The sequence below is a fragment of the Phoxinus phoxinus genome (genome assembly GCF_949152265.1).
Source record: "Phoxinus phoxinus genome assembly, chromosome: 17".
Taxonomy (NCBI): Eukaryota; Metazoa; Chordata; class Actinopteri; order Cypriniformes; family Leuciscidae; genus Phoxinus; species Phoxinus phoxinus.
This window is the reverse complement of record NC_136892.1, coordinates 12,807,409-12,825,732: the sequence shown is the minus strand read 5'-3', so window position 1 is coordinate 12,825,732 and position 18,324 is coordinate 12,807,409. Positions and strand designations below refer to the sequence as shown.

Below are 18,324 nucleotides of genomic sequence, written 5' to 3'. Positions count from 1 at the left end.
TAGAAATGTATAGATTTGTATACTTGGAACTCATGCAAACCAAAAAAAATTAGATCCCTATATCATTTCACCTTCAAAATGGCCAACTCATCCTCACTCTCATCACATGGAAGAGCTAAATCTGCACTCTATTGCCCTTTCCGTAAAATGTTGCTGTATTAATTTTCTGAAAGGAATAAATAATTTTGTAATTTATACATAAATACAACTATACTACAATAAACACTTTAAATAAATAACTGCAATCATATTATTGATGCTGCTATCTTTAAAATCCCAATGGGGAAATAGCCTACATTAGGCTATACTGCAATTGCACTGTGGTCGAGTGTAGCCGTATGGCAACAAACCTATTTTTCCGCAGTGGTACAGCGTTGCCATATATAAAAACATCAATATTTTCTCAATTTACAGTAAAATGATGTTAGACAAAGTTGATTTGTGAATAAAAATATCTAATTTACTTACCAAAGAATTTAAGAAATGAGGTTAATAGAGCAATTTCTGGAGCACTTCAACAGGTGTCTTCCGTGTAAGGATAATAGTGGAGGGACATTCAAATGTCATGTTACTTAAAGGGGACATGTCATAAAAAGTTGACTTTGTCCGTGTTTAAATACTAAAATCGGGTCCCTGGTGGTGCATCTACCAACACAGAAAACGTGAAAAGTAACCCAGTAACTTTGTTTTGGTAAGCCTTTCCCTGCAAGCATTTAAAAAAAATAAGCCGATCAGATTTCGCTTAATTTCTGATGTAGGAAGAGGATCTTATTATAATATTACCGCCCTTAACCTGCACGTTTCCACCCACGGCGCCGCCATTTGGTTTTCAGAAGCGACAACAGTGTAACGTTAAGCAGTTCTAACGCAATGGCAAAAGTTCGAGCAAAGCAAGCAAACTGTTTTGTCGTCGGCTGCACAGACCATAAAATGTCACAGATGTCTTATAAAGACCTCAGGGAACTGTGTCAACTTGTGTAAAAGTTCAACATGACAGTTCATGCAAGTCGATGACATGAATCAATGTAACTCCACAACAACTACATAAATGTATCCACTAACCATTCAGAAACGTCCAGGTGCAGCTAAAAGTTGCAACCTCCTGAGTCTCTCCTTAAGGCTGCACTCCGCTACTGGTTATTTTTGAGATTTTAGATGAGATTTACATGTTTTGTTATGGCCAATAAGTGTACTTCTTTAAGTACACTTAAAGGATTAGTTCACTTTTAAAATCTCACCATGTCATCCAAGATGTCCATGACTTTCTTTCTTCAGTCGAAAAGGTTTTTGATGAAAACATTTCTCCAAATAATGGACGTCAATGGGCCCCAACCGGTTCAAGGTCCAAATGACCTTGAGTTATTAAGTTCAAGATGGCGCCGCTGTGTTTGGCAAGCCGTCTGTCGCTCCTTCTATTGTGGATTATTGTTAGTTTTCTTTGCTTCTCTGAGATCAAAATGTGGCCTACAACCTTCATCTATGATCGGCAAATGCTGTTAGACTTGAAAAGCTCAGTCATCGACATTGACAAGGAATTATGGAGCGGTTTTCACCCGTTTTCCTCATCATCCTGGATGGATATTCCAAAGCACCTGTGCCGGCACACCTCTACGTTTCTGCGCAAAAAACGCCGTAGAAGACGCGGTAAACGAGGAGGTGCATCTATTAGACTTAAAGCCAGAGTGGATATGTCTGTCTGCGACTCTTCACAAGATATATCTCACCGGGGCCGCTGGATTCGGCCTATTGTTCCTGTCTTCCTCGATGTATCAATGGTGTCCCTCCTTCCTCGGGCTCGTCGAGGTGGAGTGCATCCTCAGTATCTGCGCCCGCTAAACAGAGGTATTCAATCAGAGAGCGATCTAAGATAGCATTGCTTAACATGCGATCCGTGGTAAATAAGACTTTTATTCTGCATGACTTTTTTATCTCACAGAATCTGGATTTCATGTTTATGACAGAAACCTGGACTAAATTGGGGGACTTAAGTCCCTTTTCTGAATTGGTTCCTCAAAACTGCTTATTCCATAACTCTCCCCGATCCTCTGGTCGCGGGGGAGGTCTGGCCTTTGTTTATAAAAACTCCTTTCAGGGCCGCTTCATTCCGACTGACGCTTATGCGAGTTTTGAAGTTCAATTGTCCTTAATGAACACGGAAAATCCCATACTATGTGCAGTTGTGTACCGGCCCCCTCAGTTCAATAATTTATTTCTGAATGAGTTTGCGGACTTTCTGGGCAATGTAGTTACAATGTATGACCGAATTTTATTGCTTGGTGATTTTAACATTCATTTTTGCTGTCCTAGTAAGCTGCTAACCAAAGAGTTTTGTAATCTATTGGACTCTCTTAACTTCTCTCAACATGTACAATATCCCACGCATGTTCATGGCCATATCCTGGACTTGGTCTTTGCTCATGGACTTACCATCATGGATATGGAGATAAGAGACAATGGGTTTTCTGATCATAAATCTGTGACTTTTACAACAGCCCAATTATGTCGATCAAATCTGAAACCTGCGCAAGCACGCTGGGTTCGTTATTTCTCATCCACAGCCAGCGATGACTTTTCCATTGCCTATGAATCAGCTAACGAACTACAAACCATGAGACAGATCACTGAAAACACAGACGCTGATGCATATTTAAATATTTTCAGTAGTACCTGCTTGGACATTGTTAAGAAAATTGCTCCCTTAAAACCTAAACGGTCCATCAAGAAATCTTCACCGTGGATTAATGATTTTATCCGTTCACTCCGACAAAATTGTAGACGAGCAGAACGCAAATGGTTTAAGGACCGACTGCAGGTGTCGTATGAGATTTTAAAAGAATCTCTTCATGTTTTCCAGAAAGCTGTTAAGTCTGCTAAATCAAAATATCTTGCAGAAGTTGTCTCAAAAAATTCTCATAGACCTAGAACTCTATTTTCCACAATTGACTTTGTCCTAAACCCTGTGGTTGCTGTTTTTACTGATGTGTCTGATTCTCTATGTGAAAACTTTTTATCTTTTTTTGTTTCAAAAACAAAAAGGTTAAGACCACACATAACACAAAGCTCGCTTGTTTTTCCTGAAGTGAGGTGCTCATCTACCTGGAGCATGTTTGACCCAATTTCTCTATTCACTTGCAGAGAGATTGTTGAACACCTAAAACCTACCTCATGCCCAAATGATATCATTCCATCACACTTTTTTAAACTAATTATTAATATAATAGGGCCTGATTTCCTATTTTTTATCAACACCTGTTTGAATACTGGTACGGTCCCGGACAGCCTAAAACATGCTTCAGTCACTCCCCTACTGAAAAAATCTAATCATGATACATCTGATTTAAGTAATTTCAGGCCAATTTCAAATCTCCCATTTATTTCGAAAATCTTGGAAAAAGTTGTTCTCACTCAATTACATTCTTTTCTGAGTACAAATTCACTATATGATAAATTCCAATCAGGATTCAGGAAATTACACAGCACCGAATCAGCCTTACTGAAAGTCACCAATGATATTATGCTGGCTACAGATAATGGGAGTGCTGTTGCCCTTGTCCTTTTAGATCTTAGCTCTGCTTTCGACATGGTTGACCACTCAATTCTTATCTTTCGACTAAAAAGTTTAGGCATTCACGGCACCGTGTTAAACTGGTTTAAGTCTTTTTTAACTAACAGAACATTTTCTGTTAGCATTGAAAATCGCACTTCCTCAGCAGCACATCTGTTCTGCGGTGTACCGCAGGGTTCTATTCTAGCTCCGATACTATTCTCCTTATACATTTTACCATTGGGTTCTATTTTTTCTAAACATGGAGTATCATTCCATCTGTACGCCGACGACACCCAACTGTACTTCCCATTTAAACAAAATAACTCTACCACATTAAAAGTCCTGCTTGCATGCTTTCAGGAAGTGAAGCTATGGCTTGAACAAAATTTTCTAACTTTAAATGAGAATAAAACGGAAGTACTACTGTTTGGTCCAAACGATCGCCTTGACCTCGGTACCTTAGACCTGGATGAGTTAAATCTGCACGTTACCTCATCTGCTAAAAATCTAGGCTTCTTGTTCGATTCAGGCCTTAAGTTTGATAAACAAATCAACTCTGTTGTTAAGTCATGTTTCTTTCATTTAAGACGTCTTGCAAAAATTAAATCTTTTCTTTCCCCAAAAAATTTTGAAATAGTCATCCATGCGTTTATCACCACACGAATCGACTATTGTAACTCCCTTTATCTTGGAGCAAATCAATCATCTATCGGGCGCCTCCAACTAGTACAGAATGCTGCTGCCAGGTTGTTGACCGGTAGTCGAAAGTTCGACCACATTACACCGATTTTAACTTCCCTAAACTGGCTACCAGTAAAACAGAGAATAGAGTTTAAAATTTTAGTTTTTAATTTTAAATCACTACACGGCCTAGCACCATGGTACTTGGCTGACCTTATACACTTCCACAACCCACCCAGGTCTCTTAGGTCTAGTAACCTTGGATTGCTCTCGGTACGCAGATCAAGATTGAAACATCGAGGTGACCGAGCTTTTGCAATAGCAGGCCCCAAATTATGGAATAGCCTACCATCATCAATCAGAACAGTATCGTCATTTGCCTCTTTTAAACTGAAGCTTAAAAACCACTTTCTTAATGTGGATACTTAACACACTCTTTAAATCTTAACCGTCTCTCTTCTCTTCTTTGTAATGTACTATTTATTCCACTGCTCGTAAACTGCATTATCTGTTTTTGCAATTTTATTATACTTTATTATCCCTGTTTCGATTATTCTGTCTTGTTCAGCACTTTGGTCAACCATGGGTTGTTTTTAAATGTGCTCTACAAATAAAAATAATGAAATAATGAAATGACAGTTTCAGTGCCGCTTCAAAGGGCTTTAATCGATACCAGACGATGAATAAGGGTCTTATCTAGCGAAACGTTCGGTCATTTCAAAAATAAATAAAAAAGTTTAAGTTTTATAAGCACAAATGCTCGCCTTGCTCTGTTCTGTGATGCACGTTCGTGACGTCACGTAATACGCAATTACGTTGAAAAGGTCATGCTTGACGTAGGCGGAAGTACAGAGTCAGTGTTTACAAATGTGCGGAAGGAGGACCATATACACATATTCAAATGTCTTTGTGTCAGTTTATCGTTAATGCCCATTTCGTGTGCGTATCCTGGGTGTTGTAATATTAAAAAGCCTAAAAGAAAATTTTCGTCAGGACAGAATTTTTTTACTTTTCATAGAAGCGTGACCTTTTCAACGTAATTGCGTATTACGTGACGTCAGGAATTTGTATTTATTTACAATTTTACGATGAAACTCCAATGAAAATGTTTACAGCTGTAGTCACTGATTCATAATGATGTGGCAAACCTACAATAGCTTCCCATAATAGCTTTCGAAAAAGGGAAATGTAATTTTATTGTGCTTGTTTGTTGCTTAGGAAGTTGTTCTGTCATACAAAATTATGAAAGGAGGGAGTTTGACAACAAAACAAAAAAGTCATAATGACTTGATGAAACTAGGACATTTGAACTGATGTCATGCAATTTCTTGGTTCTTATAACTTTCTAAAGGAAATTGTTGATTTGTTGGAGCAAGTATAAATTTCATACCAACGAATTACTGAATCTTTGGGAGGAGTCCTGTTTGCTTCCAGATCATCAGGTTTGGATATAACTGAAATCTGTCCGTCTTTTCCAGGCAGTGACACAGGAAACACAAATAGTTTTTCTTTGATGAAAAGATAAAAATAGTACAATAAATAGTACAATAAAATATAAAGCAATATTTTATTGTACTATTTTAATTTCTGTATTGGATTACTTGTACATCTTTTTGGCAGTGACACCACTCCAATATACTGATCACTGCAATGAAGGTTACGGGTGCTTTGAACAAGAAGTCAAGCCACTTTAAGCCAACAAGGTTAACCAAAGTCTATGAGGACTTAGCTTTGAACAAGAAGTCAAGCCACTTTAAGCCAACAAGGTTAACCAAAGTCTACGAGGACTTAAAAAGTAATGCAAAACTCAAAGTGGTTTGTTCGAGCATGCTCAATATTCATTGGAAGCAGTGTATGAATTAACATATCTTGAATCCCCAGAGACATTACAGTGCTAAACAGCAGCACCATCAAAAAATCAGCACCTAATTCTTTGCAAATAAACTGGACAGTGCAAGATGAGAAGAAAAGCATATAGTGCAAGCATGCATTACTTCAAATGCATCAGCACCAATATAAATGGCAGAAAACAATCTTAGCATGAAGTCATTACTGTGGCAACAGACGGGATAAATGTGCACATGTGATGATGAGACGCACTTCTGAAATTAACCAGTAGCCCAACTACTGGTGTGTGTTATAGTCATCTTCAGTTGTCTGTAATGTATCTCTGTGTTTTATGTAACTGTTGCATTGAAGCATTTGAATGGTTTAGATTTTGTTGTTATTTGGTTAAAAAAATGAATGTTTTCACTCTCCTGTTGTTCCAAACCTTCTCTTTTTCTTAAATCATAAAAATATTTATGAGAAATTTAGTTTGAACATATTATATAAAATTTAATAGAACATATCTGAGAATTACCAGTATCATTATTTATATCAATAGATTTAATTAAATTAATTTGACTGCCCAAAAACAGTTAAACTAAATATATATATATATATATATATATATATATATATATATATATATATTTAGTTTAACTGTTTTTGGGCAGTCAAATTAATTTAATTTAAATAACTTAAAACTAAATGAAACAAACAAAAAATAAAATTAATCTTTAAATCTTGTTTTAAGAGTCTTGGCTTTTTAATAGTCTTTGCTCAAAAACTGTGCAATAAAATATGTATTTCGTTGGTTTAGGGAGAGTCCCTAATGAGTGTATAGCAACTCAAGACTGTATGCTGGTATTGTGACATACAGCTATGTCTTGAAACCACGTACGTGGTTGCAAGCATTATAGCTGAATTTATTGCATTAGAATTTAACATACATTAAAACAAGGCAAAAATGGGTTATAAACATGTTCATACTCAAATCCATTATAGCTTGACTCAGCAGCTCTGAGTATTGGGGCAGAATCAGGACAGAATTCCTGAGTGGCTAATTTTCTCCTTCGTATTTATTAGCCATATCACCATATAGCCCAAGACTGGTTGCCCACTGAAGCTAAGCAGGGTTGAGCCTAGTTAATACCTGGGAAAACCAGGTTGCTGCTGAGAGGTGTTAGTGAGGCCAGCAGGGGGCGCTCACCCTGTGGTCTGTGTGGGTCCTAACGCCCCAGTAAAGTGACTGGGACACTATACTGCAAGAAGCATCGTCCTTCGGTTGAGACGTTCAACCAAGGTCCTGACTCTGTGGTCATCCCATGGTACTTCACGTGAAGATTAGGGGTGAAACCCCAGTGTCCAGGACAAATTCCCTGGCCTTATTAAAGTTACAAAAGCATGATGACGCCTTTGGAATAAATGACAGAACAGGAAACGAAAAGTCATATCTACTCAGAATTCAAAGAAATGATACAAGATGACACAGTTTCAGTTTTAGCCTTTGTTGGAAACGTGATGTTCGACTGTTGAAAATGGGCGTAGCTCAGGGGTGCCTAACCCTGTTCCTGGAGATCTACCTTCCTGCTAAATTCAGCTCCAACCCAGATCAAACACAACTGAAGCAGCTAATGGAGCTAATGGAGTTCTTCAGGAGCACTTGATCATTACAGACAGGTGTGTGGGATCAGGGTTGGATCTGAACCCTGCAGGTAGATCTCCAGGAACAGGATTGGGCAACCCTGGCTTAGCTGTTTAAATGAAATAATTATTGTAATAAACCTTCAGTTAATCAGTCGTTGTTATAAGGCGATCAATAGCGTATTAAATGTTATTAGTGTTACTAATCAGAGATGGAACTGTTCAGATGTTTTTTGCTTGGTCATTCAATGTCACACAATGAGTTGGTGTCCTGGTTTTGGTTTTGCTCATCAGTGCTGCAGCATCCTGTTTTTTTTGCAGACTCGTAAGTTTCATTTACAGGTACATAACCACCACGGATGCATTTCATGGACCAGTCGATTACTTATTATTTACAATGTTCACATTTGTCACGGTGATCTTGAGACCAAACATAATGGAAGAACCTTCAGAAGACCAACTAAACTTCCCTCATTGAGTTCAAGAAGAAAATACATGAAAACAGCAGCAAACTGTGGTTGGACTGACTGGAAGTGATAGACACAGAATACGGGTCACAGATAAGTTTATTTCAATTAAACTTTTTGCTTGATCAGCTTTCATGGTTGTTCATTTATAATGCCTGTAATAAATGTGTTGTTACACTATTAAACAATATTAGTTTCAATAAAACTTTGTGGCTCCTAATTATTATATCCAGGAATAATAGTCATATAATTATAAAGGTAAAATATATATTTATTATTTAAAAATGTAAATTTGCTATAGTCATATATTTTTATTCGTATAGACTTTTTATTGCTAATCTTTTCTTTGGAGGACCTTCGTTAGACGGCGCACTTTCTTGTTGTCCGTTGTTGAACACAAAGCACCGTCGTTATGGTACGTAGAAATATTTCTCAAATATTTTATATTTCCATCAAACCCATGTTCTTATTATTCTGGTATTAATAATAAAGCAGATATCGATAATATTGAGTAATTACTGAAGCTTTTATTGTGTGACAATGACAGCAGTTTAGGTGGCTGAAAAAAATCGGTCTGTTGCTACATTAGCTATTAGCTTTGTAAACTGCTGCATGTTGTGTGTGTGGTTATGCGTTTAGATTCTATAAACTGGCAAAAAAAAATTGCCTTTATTATTTAGTTGCATTTTTTGATGGCTTTTTTTTATCGTTTCATTGACATTTGTTCATCAAGATCAGGGGTGCCCAATCCTGCTCCTGCCGATCGACTGTCCTCCTTAGTTCATCTCCAACCCTAATCAAACACACCCGAAACAACCAATAAAGGTCTTCAGGATCACTTGAAAATGAAAGGCAGGTGTGTTTGATTAGGGTTGGAGATGAACTAAGCAGGACAGTCGATCGGCAGGAGCAGGATTGGGCACCCCGGATCAAGATCATTAAACTACCTTGACCACTTAAATCGAGGCCTTCTTAATATTACAGTATTGATATTATATTTTGAATATTCTTTATAGCACATGGAGTATCAAACATGCTTTATGTAAAACTTGTGGTGGAATGGTTTAAGTTCTGGTTAGGAAACTGAAGGTTGGAAACCCAAAGCTATCGCCATTACTAATTACTTGAGCAACATGAGTTTTCAAGTCTTAATTTTCTTATAATTCCCACTCTGGACTTCATCATCTGTGCTTCATTTGCATTTGTTTTCAGGGGTCGAAATGCTGTCACCCCCTTCAATCCAAAGTATGTAAAATTAAGGTATTTGTCCTTTTACAGCATAGTGTCTGTCTGTGAAATGGTTCATATTTTCAAAATGGCTGAAATCATACATTTCATTATAGAGTTATGGCATTGTGTTATCCCTAATGAATAACTCACAATTAAATAATCGTTTTCTGCCACCGTCCATTACATTTAGTCGTTGTTTCACAGATGGGGCTTAGATTAAGCCAGGATTAGTTCTTAGTTCAATTAGGGCATTTAAGTAGTTTTTATTAAAAAAATAAAATAAAAATAAAAACATTACTTTGTATTTTATGTATTTTGAGAAAACAATGGCACTGACATTTTTTAAAATAAAACCAGCTCAAATATGAATTTTAGTCTGGGACTAGACTTAAGCCTTGTCTGTGAAACCGGGGGTAAATGTTTTAAGTTTTTCAAAGCCTTCCTTTATTCATGACATGCTCTCATGACAACTGTATATTTAGATCCCTGTCCAGAGTGTGGAAAACCCTAAAGGAACGGGTGGAGTGATATTATATGATCTGGAGACTATCGCCATTAACAAGCCAGACTTGGTAGGTTAACATGCTTTACTGTTTTTACTCCTATTGAATGACTTGCGACTTAGTAAAATACTTGTTTTGTCTTCTGCAGATGGCAGTTCCTGATCATAGAGCCTTGATTAGGTGAGATATTATATTATATTCCTTGATAATTAAATAGGACAAAGCCATTTCAGCAGTTTTCTCAATAGCAATACTTAATTTTGCTGCTGCAATATTTATGTCTTGTAATCATATAGTACAACTGTACTAGTAACCAAATCTTCCCTTAGGGGGAAAAGCTCTGTGAGACCATTTTAAAGGCAAGTGAAGACAAGAAAGACAAATGCCCTTCGAGACAAGAACATCTCCGACATTATGTTTCAAATAAAGTCATTTAATTTTCACCTAACCTGTGTCATCTGTTAATGACATTTCCCACAGAAAACAGTCAGTCTTCTACAGTCAGTGCATCCGGAAAGTATTCACAGCGCTTTACTTTTTCCACATGTTTTTATGTTACAGCTTTATTCCAAAATGTATTACATTCATTATTTTCCTCAAAATCCTACAAACAATACTCCATAATGACAACGTGAAAGAAGTTTGTTTGAAATCCTTGCAAATGTATTAAAAATAACAAACGAAAAAAATCACATGCATACAAGTATTCACAGCCTTTGCCATGACACTCAAAAGTGGGCGCAGGACAGGTGCATCCTGTTTCCACTGATCATCCTTGAGATGGTTCTAGAACTTGATTGGAGTCCACCTGTGGTCAATCCAGTTGATTGGACATGATTTGGAAAGGCACACACCTGTCTCTATAAGGTCCCACAGTTAACAGTGCATGGCAGAGCACAAACCATGAAGTCCAAGGAATTGTCTGTAGACTTCCAAGACAGGATTGTATCGAGGCACAGATCTGGGGAAGGGTACAAAAAAAATGTCTGCAGCATTGAAGGTCCCAATGAGCACAGTGGCCTTCATCCATAAATGGAAGAAGTTTGGACTCTTCCAGGAGCTGCAAACCGAGTGATCGAGGGAGAAGGACCTTAGTCAGGGAGGTGACCAAGAACTAGTGGTGGGCAGATCGAGGCTTTGTGAAACAATGAAACAGTTGAAGCAAATGTGTCATACTGGGTCTCATTCATGAAACACGAGCAGAACGAATTTTTGTGTAAATCGTGTGTAAAGTGGTTCTGGCGTAAATTTTCGGATTCATTAAAATGTAGGTATTTTCCAAATGTTAGTTGGTACGAAAGAAATCTACACCTGCTCCCAGCCACGCGTAAATAGTGCGTTTAACATCCGAACGTTTTGCTCATTAATAAGGCTGCATTTTAATTCACCTTAATCGGGTACATTTACACACAGCATTTTGAAAAAATATTATTATATATAGCAATACATATGGTTTTTCTTTTTACTTTTATTATGAGAGCCAGTAATAGCATCTGCAAACAGTACACTTTAATAAAATAATTAATTGCTTTCAATAGGGCTGGGCTATATTTTTTCGAAGTGAACTAATTCGTTTTTTGCAGTCGCTTCATGTCGAACCATTTTCTTTTCACTTCTGGGACTGTTCGATTAACAGATGAAGCTCCAGTAACTGCGTCTGTATGCTGCCAAGCTTCCTTTTTTTAGGACCTGATACGCCACTATAGGCTACGCTTGACAATAAAATGTGGCGTTTTTAATGAACATCTGATAATAAAACTTACATTTCTGCATCTGTGAAATTGTTCTTTTTCATTCGCTTTTGAGAAGACATGTTGAAATCCTTCGTTTGGTGTCATAATATGATGCCCATATATAGTTGTCAGTCGTATTTAATGGGCGGGATTTATGGTAATTGAGAATGAGCGTGCACGCGCGTCCCATTTACGACTGATTGGAATTCATAACACACACACACACGTTTCACTATCACATCTGACGTTTACGAAGTATTTGTGAATCAGGAGAAGAGTTTTCGGGAAGGTCTCTTTATGCGCAAATCACTCACATATTTACTCGTATATTTACGAATGTTGCATGAATGAGGCCCATTGTATCGAGGCTTCAAAACAATCTGACACCCGTCTCAACGGTGCCACCTAGTGGTCATTTGCAGGTGTTGATCTGAAACAACCTTGACAAATAACCCATTAAAAAATGAGTTGTTTTTTTATTATTGTATTTTTACTAATATGTGAAGCTTGTAACCTGTGGGCTCCTCACTGTGCATAATGTTATTTTGGTCATGAAAAATAAATATTAATAAAAGAAATCAAGCCACAATGTCTAACTTTTTTAAAGATTTTTATTCAAAAATATTAATTTCTCTGCTGTGGAAGGTCTTCAGATAATTTCTCCAGCCTTTGAAAATATCCTCTCACAAGGGACACTTGTTGTTGGCATACAAAGATATTTTTTTGCAAGGACATACAAATGAGGAAGCCTATGTCTATTAATCTATGTATGCATCTATATATCTATCTATTAATCTATCTGTCTATATATATATTTATATCTATGCATCTATTAATGTGTCACTATGTACTCTGTCTGTCTTTAGCCTATCAGTCAATGTGTACATTTAAATGTAAGCCTAAATATAACTAAACAAATCGCACTACAAATGTCACTATATCACCAAAAATCCACTATCTCAAAATCAAACTCCTCTCACAAAAACCAATGCGTTGATTTCACTTTTATACAGATGTGCGATTGTGTGGTGTGTTCCTGACCGTGTCAATCAAACGCTGATTCGGCGGATCACACCTGATGAAACACTTGTGAAACACTTCGAGGCTTCGTTTGGCCATAGTCACGTGACATGGGTGTTTTGAATCACGCTTCGGATCAGTGTTTCGAAACATCTGCGCTTCGGGATCTCGCAAAGCTTCGGAACGACTGTTTCGCGTCAGCCATCCCTACCAAGAACCCGATGGTGACTCTGACAGAGCTCAAGAACCTTCCAGAAGAACAACCATCTCTGTAGCACCAATCAGGCCTGTATGGTAGCGTGGCCAGACGGAAGCCACTCCTCAGTAAAAGGTACATGACAGCTCGCCTGGAGTTTCCCAAAGGACACCTGAAGGACTCTCAGACCATGAGAAACAAAATGATCTGGTTTGATGAAACAAAGATTGAACTCTTTGGCCTGAATGGCAAGCGTCATGTCTGGAGGAAACCAGGCACCGCTCATCACCTGGCCAACACCATCCCTACAGTGAAGCATGGTGGTGGCAGGATCATGCTGTGGGGATGTTTTACAGCGGCAGGAACTGAGAGACTAGTCAGGATCGAGGCAAAGATGAATGGAGCAATGTACAGAGACATCCTTGATGAAAGCCTGCTCCAGAGCGCTCTGGACCTCAGAATGGCCCAGCCAGAACCCTGACTTGAACCCGGTTGAACATCTCTGGAAAGATCTGAAAATGGCTGTGGCCCAACACTCCCCATCCAACCTGATGGAGCTTGAGAGGTTCTGCAAAGACGAATGGGAGAAACTGCCCACAAATAGGCGTGCCAAGCTTGTAGCATCATACTCAAAAAGACCTGAGGCTGTAATACTCCTTACACTCCTCATTAACACACTTTACCCGACTCTAAATAGGGACGCTATAGTACATTTGTTTTTAAGCCTTGGGAAATCCATAACTAGCTGCAAGGATGACAATAAACAGGCCTAGAGCTGACAGAGCACTCGAGAATACAGTTTGCTTACAGTTAATGAGAACATCAAAAAATGAGACACTTTACATTAAAGGGTTATCAGTCCTCTCTACCCTTGTGAAAAGAGTAGCCTATTTATTACAGAAGCAATAGACTGTAAATTAATAAACTGATGTGCAAACTGAATTTCAGTTTACATTTATATTAAATACAGTTAGTTGAACTTAATGGGGCTTTTTGACCCACATATAAGACTTAATAACATCTTTATATTTAGTTTCTAATTACTTCTATTGTCTGAAATATGTTTAAGTGTACTGTTGAATTAAGTGACAAACATTTATGGAAAACAAAAATATACTTTAATGTAATTCCTATTGAAATTTGCATGTCATGTATTTTAAAAAAAAATATTACACATTTGTAATGATGAAGCTGCAGTTTAGAACATTTACCATTAGGGGTGGGAATCGTAATAAATTTTCCGGTTCCGCCAAACGATTCTGGTTTCGGTTCTGGTTCTCATGTAATACAAATTGTTAAAACAACTAATAAAAAACTAGTAGTAAGGGGAAAATGCACAATCCTTTTTGTGTTTATTTCTTTAACTTGTTAAATGAGTTTAACAGACTGGTAATGTCAACAAATTCAACATATTATTTAGCAGATTTTGCAAAAATTATGATTTTTTCTGAAGGAAAATAAACATTTCTGCATTCTCTAGGATAATTTGGAACCTCTCCTATTGCTTATTGTATCTCCAGCAGTGGAGAATACCCTCTCAGAAGGGGTCGAATAGGCTTGAACACGCATGTAAGATCCAGACAGGTGAAACAAAATATTTTTTAAATCGGTTTGAATGATTGATTCATAAAGACTTCACTTGTTTCATTACTGGATGAATCTGCGCTCTAGGAGTTAATAAACAGAACTACATGCGTCTTGCGGAAGAGCATTGTAGCCGGAGCTACTTCTCTCTGTTTTATGTCTATTCGATATAGATAAAGGAAATTACCATAGACAGTATATAAACTGGACACAGCGACCCCATAGGTTTCAACGGAGAGAAATGAAGTCAATTAGAAGCACTCACTTCCTGATCGCAAGGCGAACTGCGCAGACTCAAACTGAGCTTGACGACGTAGATGTGACGTGAGCAACCTGTAGGTCTTCTAGTAGCTGTGCCGAGAGAAATCTGAATCATTCCCTTCCGAATCTCGCAGAGACGGAGAGCGTGGGTATTAGCTGTACATGAGCTAGCAACAGGAGCAACTTTATCACTCTCTATGGGCTTCTCCCTTGACTTTATGCCTCCACGTCCTCCCGATTGCTTGCGAGCTTCTCTGCCTGTCCATACGGTAATTTTTCGACTTGTGCGACAGAGTCGCGCGGGTATGACGCAATCGTTAGCCTATTTTTACAAAAACTGCTTCTACGGGGCCATAACGTAAGATACAAGGTAATGGAGCCTTTTATACATTTTCGTGTTTCTTTAGAAATAAACAATGGACAAACGGTGTCTTTAAACGCCTCAGATGTAAAGTTATTCGCTGTCAAAGTGACGCCAAAATGAATGGGAGTCAATGGAATGCTAACAGCAGGTGGGGGTCCGCTAGCCAATGGCGGCGCCCAGGTCGGCTTCAATATTTTTCGGAACACTGCCCCCCTGGAAATTACACATTGCCACATGTAGAAAGACAAACATGTACATATACACTTCAAGCTCTCTATCGACATCTGTGGTTGAAACTTAAAATTGCATGTTAAACTTCACAATAAAGTATAACATGCAGAGGATTTCAATGTATGTTATGCTTCATCAATCTGTGATGACGTACACGGCTAGAATTTTTTTGCCAAAATGTGCCAAAATCGTAACACTAGTACCATCAAATGCCCACCTTTGTGCCTTAGTGCAAGTTAAATAAAAAAAATTTGGACATTTTTCTCATAATTTATCAGATCTTACTAGCTATATCAAGAAAGCCCTACAAGATCTATACATGACATATATTGCTTGAAGAAGTAAATAGCATAATCTAGCGCAGTGTTTCTCAACCAGTGGATCATTCTATAGGGGGTCGTGAGACTAATCCTAACCCTACCAATGCTAGGGGGGTAATAATTTGGCAGGGGGTCGAAATTCAGCACAATACCAGTGTAACTGAAACTGGAAGAACTGGAAGAGAGGGCTTCTCTCTGAGAAAACAAATGAAATTAACATTTGAACTCTCTTGCTATATTACCATCCCCATTCGAGACACTTGAGTTGACATGTACAATTTACACATCATTCCCTTCACCCATCCCTAGCTGAATTCACCCAAAAATCGATATGGTTTAATATGAACAATTATCATACAGTATTGTTAAACATTACATACATGTTTGGTATCATTTGAAATGTCTCAGTGCGATTGGTACAAAGGTCTCATTCCCACAGAAGTAAACCAAAAAGGTAATAAGGTGTGGTGAGTTTAGAGATATTTTGTTAACTGCTGTGGGTGCCCCCATGTAAATCAACTTCTGTCCCCAGTAAGTCTGGGACGGTGATTAATGCAAATTCCCACTGTGAACTCTTCCAAAAGATTCTGCCTTGGTCTGAGTATTTGGGAAGATGCTGAAGAAGGCTTGTGACGATTTGTAACTCTCAAATTAGCCTGTGGTGCGAAGTGTATGCAGACACTCCACATCATGTATTTTAAAACCCATCCTCCAACTAATCGTTTAATCATTATTGATCATAACTTTCTAACGCTGTTTTTCAATTGTCCTATCACAATAATTTATTATTACTGCGAACGGCTCTTATTGGACAAGGTCCTACTCTCTTTACGTAATGTTACACACACACACTAGCCCTACTTGCTATGCCAGACCTTATTATACTGTACGCAGTCACGGCCTGTTAGCTTGACAAAATGCATACATTTTTTTAAAGAAAAAAAGCAGAAGATTCGGAAACTCCTTCCACTTCAAAGACAGCTAAATGTAAACAACGCAAGTACAAACCAGACTATATTTAATATGGATTTACTGCGTCGGACGAAAAACCAGTGTGTTGAGTGTGTTGAGGTCAAAGGAGTCCATGAAGCCATCCAAACTTGAACATCACCTACAGACTAAAAACATCCAACTTGTGTGGGTACTTGCAACTTGTGGATTACTTTGTACGAAAGTGAGACCTACTGTACTTAAAAGACCACAAAGTAGAATTGTGTTGCTCACAACAGCTTCAAAAAGCACCCTGAAGGCAAGTTATCTGGCAGCTGGCCATATCGCCTGTGCTAAGAAATGGTTTAATATTGGTGAAGAGCTAGTTATCCCATGTGCAGTTGACGTGCTGTGAGCTACTATGGGAAAGTGCTGCAAGCTAAATAAAAGATATCCCACTCTCCAACGATAGAAGGATTATAGACATGAGCGATGATATTGAAACAACTTTTGGATCGAGTGCGAGCAAGCCCCTTGTATGAGGTGGGATACAAGTAAGGTTGGGGACAGGTTTGGTTATCTGTTAAGGGTGTGTTAAGTTGGGAAGGGTCAACAGTGTTATTATTATATAATATTTTTGTACAATGGTACAATGTAATGTAAAATGTACAATGTAAAAACATGTATCTTCACAATAAGTACATTGCATCAAATGCATAATATAAATGTTACATTTTAAACTATTTAATTAGCATATCATTCTCTAGCATTTCATTGAATGCTGCATTGATCGTCATCGTATAAATTAGTGCAATAACTAAACCCATATTAGAAAGGGAGGACCACATATTTTTGGCTAAATAGTGTACAACCTGCTAACTAACAGATGTAGCAAATCATGACTCATGGCTGTGACAAAAGCAAAGACATCTTTTTTTAAAGATGTCTATCAATGTAAGCAAATATCATTTGGTAATATTACCTGTTGTGAATTCCCTGCTGTGAGGAGGTCACGTCACAGCAAGCAGCTTCATGCGGAGACTGAGGGACTGTTTGCGCATGCGCAGTGTGTTCGGGAAAACTTCCTGTGTAGTCAATAGTTTGCTTTCCACCGACAGTCCGTGGTCTTCATTATTACTTTGTACAACAGTGTGCGTCGGTGATGATGTAAGTTACCTGATGGGTAGATGTCGTTGATATATTTGAATGTGGTGTGATATATTAATATTACTGGGGTAATATGTTTATTTGTTAATCTCCTATTTAGCATGTGTTGCCGAGCCCCGTGAAACAGACGGCCCGACATTTAGTTAATTACCTCACACTTAATTTCCTTATTCTACTGTTTATTTAGCTGTGTAGCTTTGTTTATTAAAGGCCGTTATTATTTTGACGTTAATGTGTTAAACTACAGATTGGTAGCTGACGGCTTTCTCAGTTTAGCTTGGTCACGTGACCTACCTATGGCGCGAAGCTGTGGTGTTGTTTAATGATCCTACACTGACCTCTAGTGGAGATTTGCAGTATTACACACTGTTCATATCTGTTGTAATTCATATTATTTACCATTGATGCCACTGAACTTTAATTAGTATTAATATTGTTTTACTGTTGTTAATTTCTGCAGGCATCACAAACCACACATACAAATATTACAGTGCCCTGTAGAGTTGTAAAAGGACCAATAAATTCATCTAAAGGAAAGAAGTTTCTGCGTCTTCTCTGACCGGAGGATTAGGCCAGTATACATACAGCCAGTATTTCATCACCGCAGCTGTTCCGTTACAAG

The 18,324-nt window shown here is 38.0% G+C and overlaps 1 long non-coding RNA gene across 1 annotated transcript; it reads left to right on the top strand.

Annotated features, from left to right (window-relative positions):
• The first annotated feature begins 9,034 nt into the window (after nucleotides 1-9,034).
• Nucleotides 9,035-10,360, top strand: LOC306984651. The gene is made up of 4 exons (XR_013794590.1): nucleotides 9,035-9,423; nucleotides 9,876-9,965; nucleotides 10,045-10,076; nucleotides 10,226-10,360. It is a non-coding gene; the product is annotated as an uncharacterized lncRNA (long non-coding RNA).
• The last annotated feature ends 7,964 nt before the right edge of the window (nucleotides 10,361-18,324 follow it).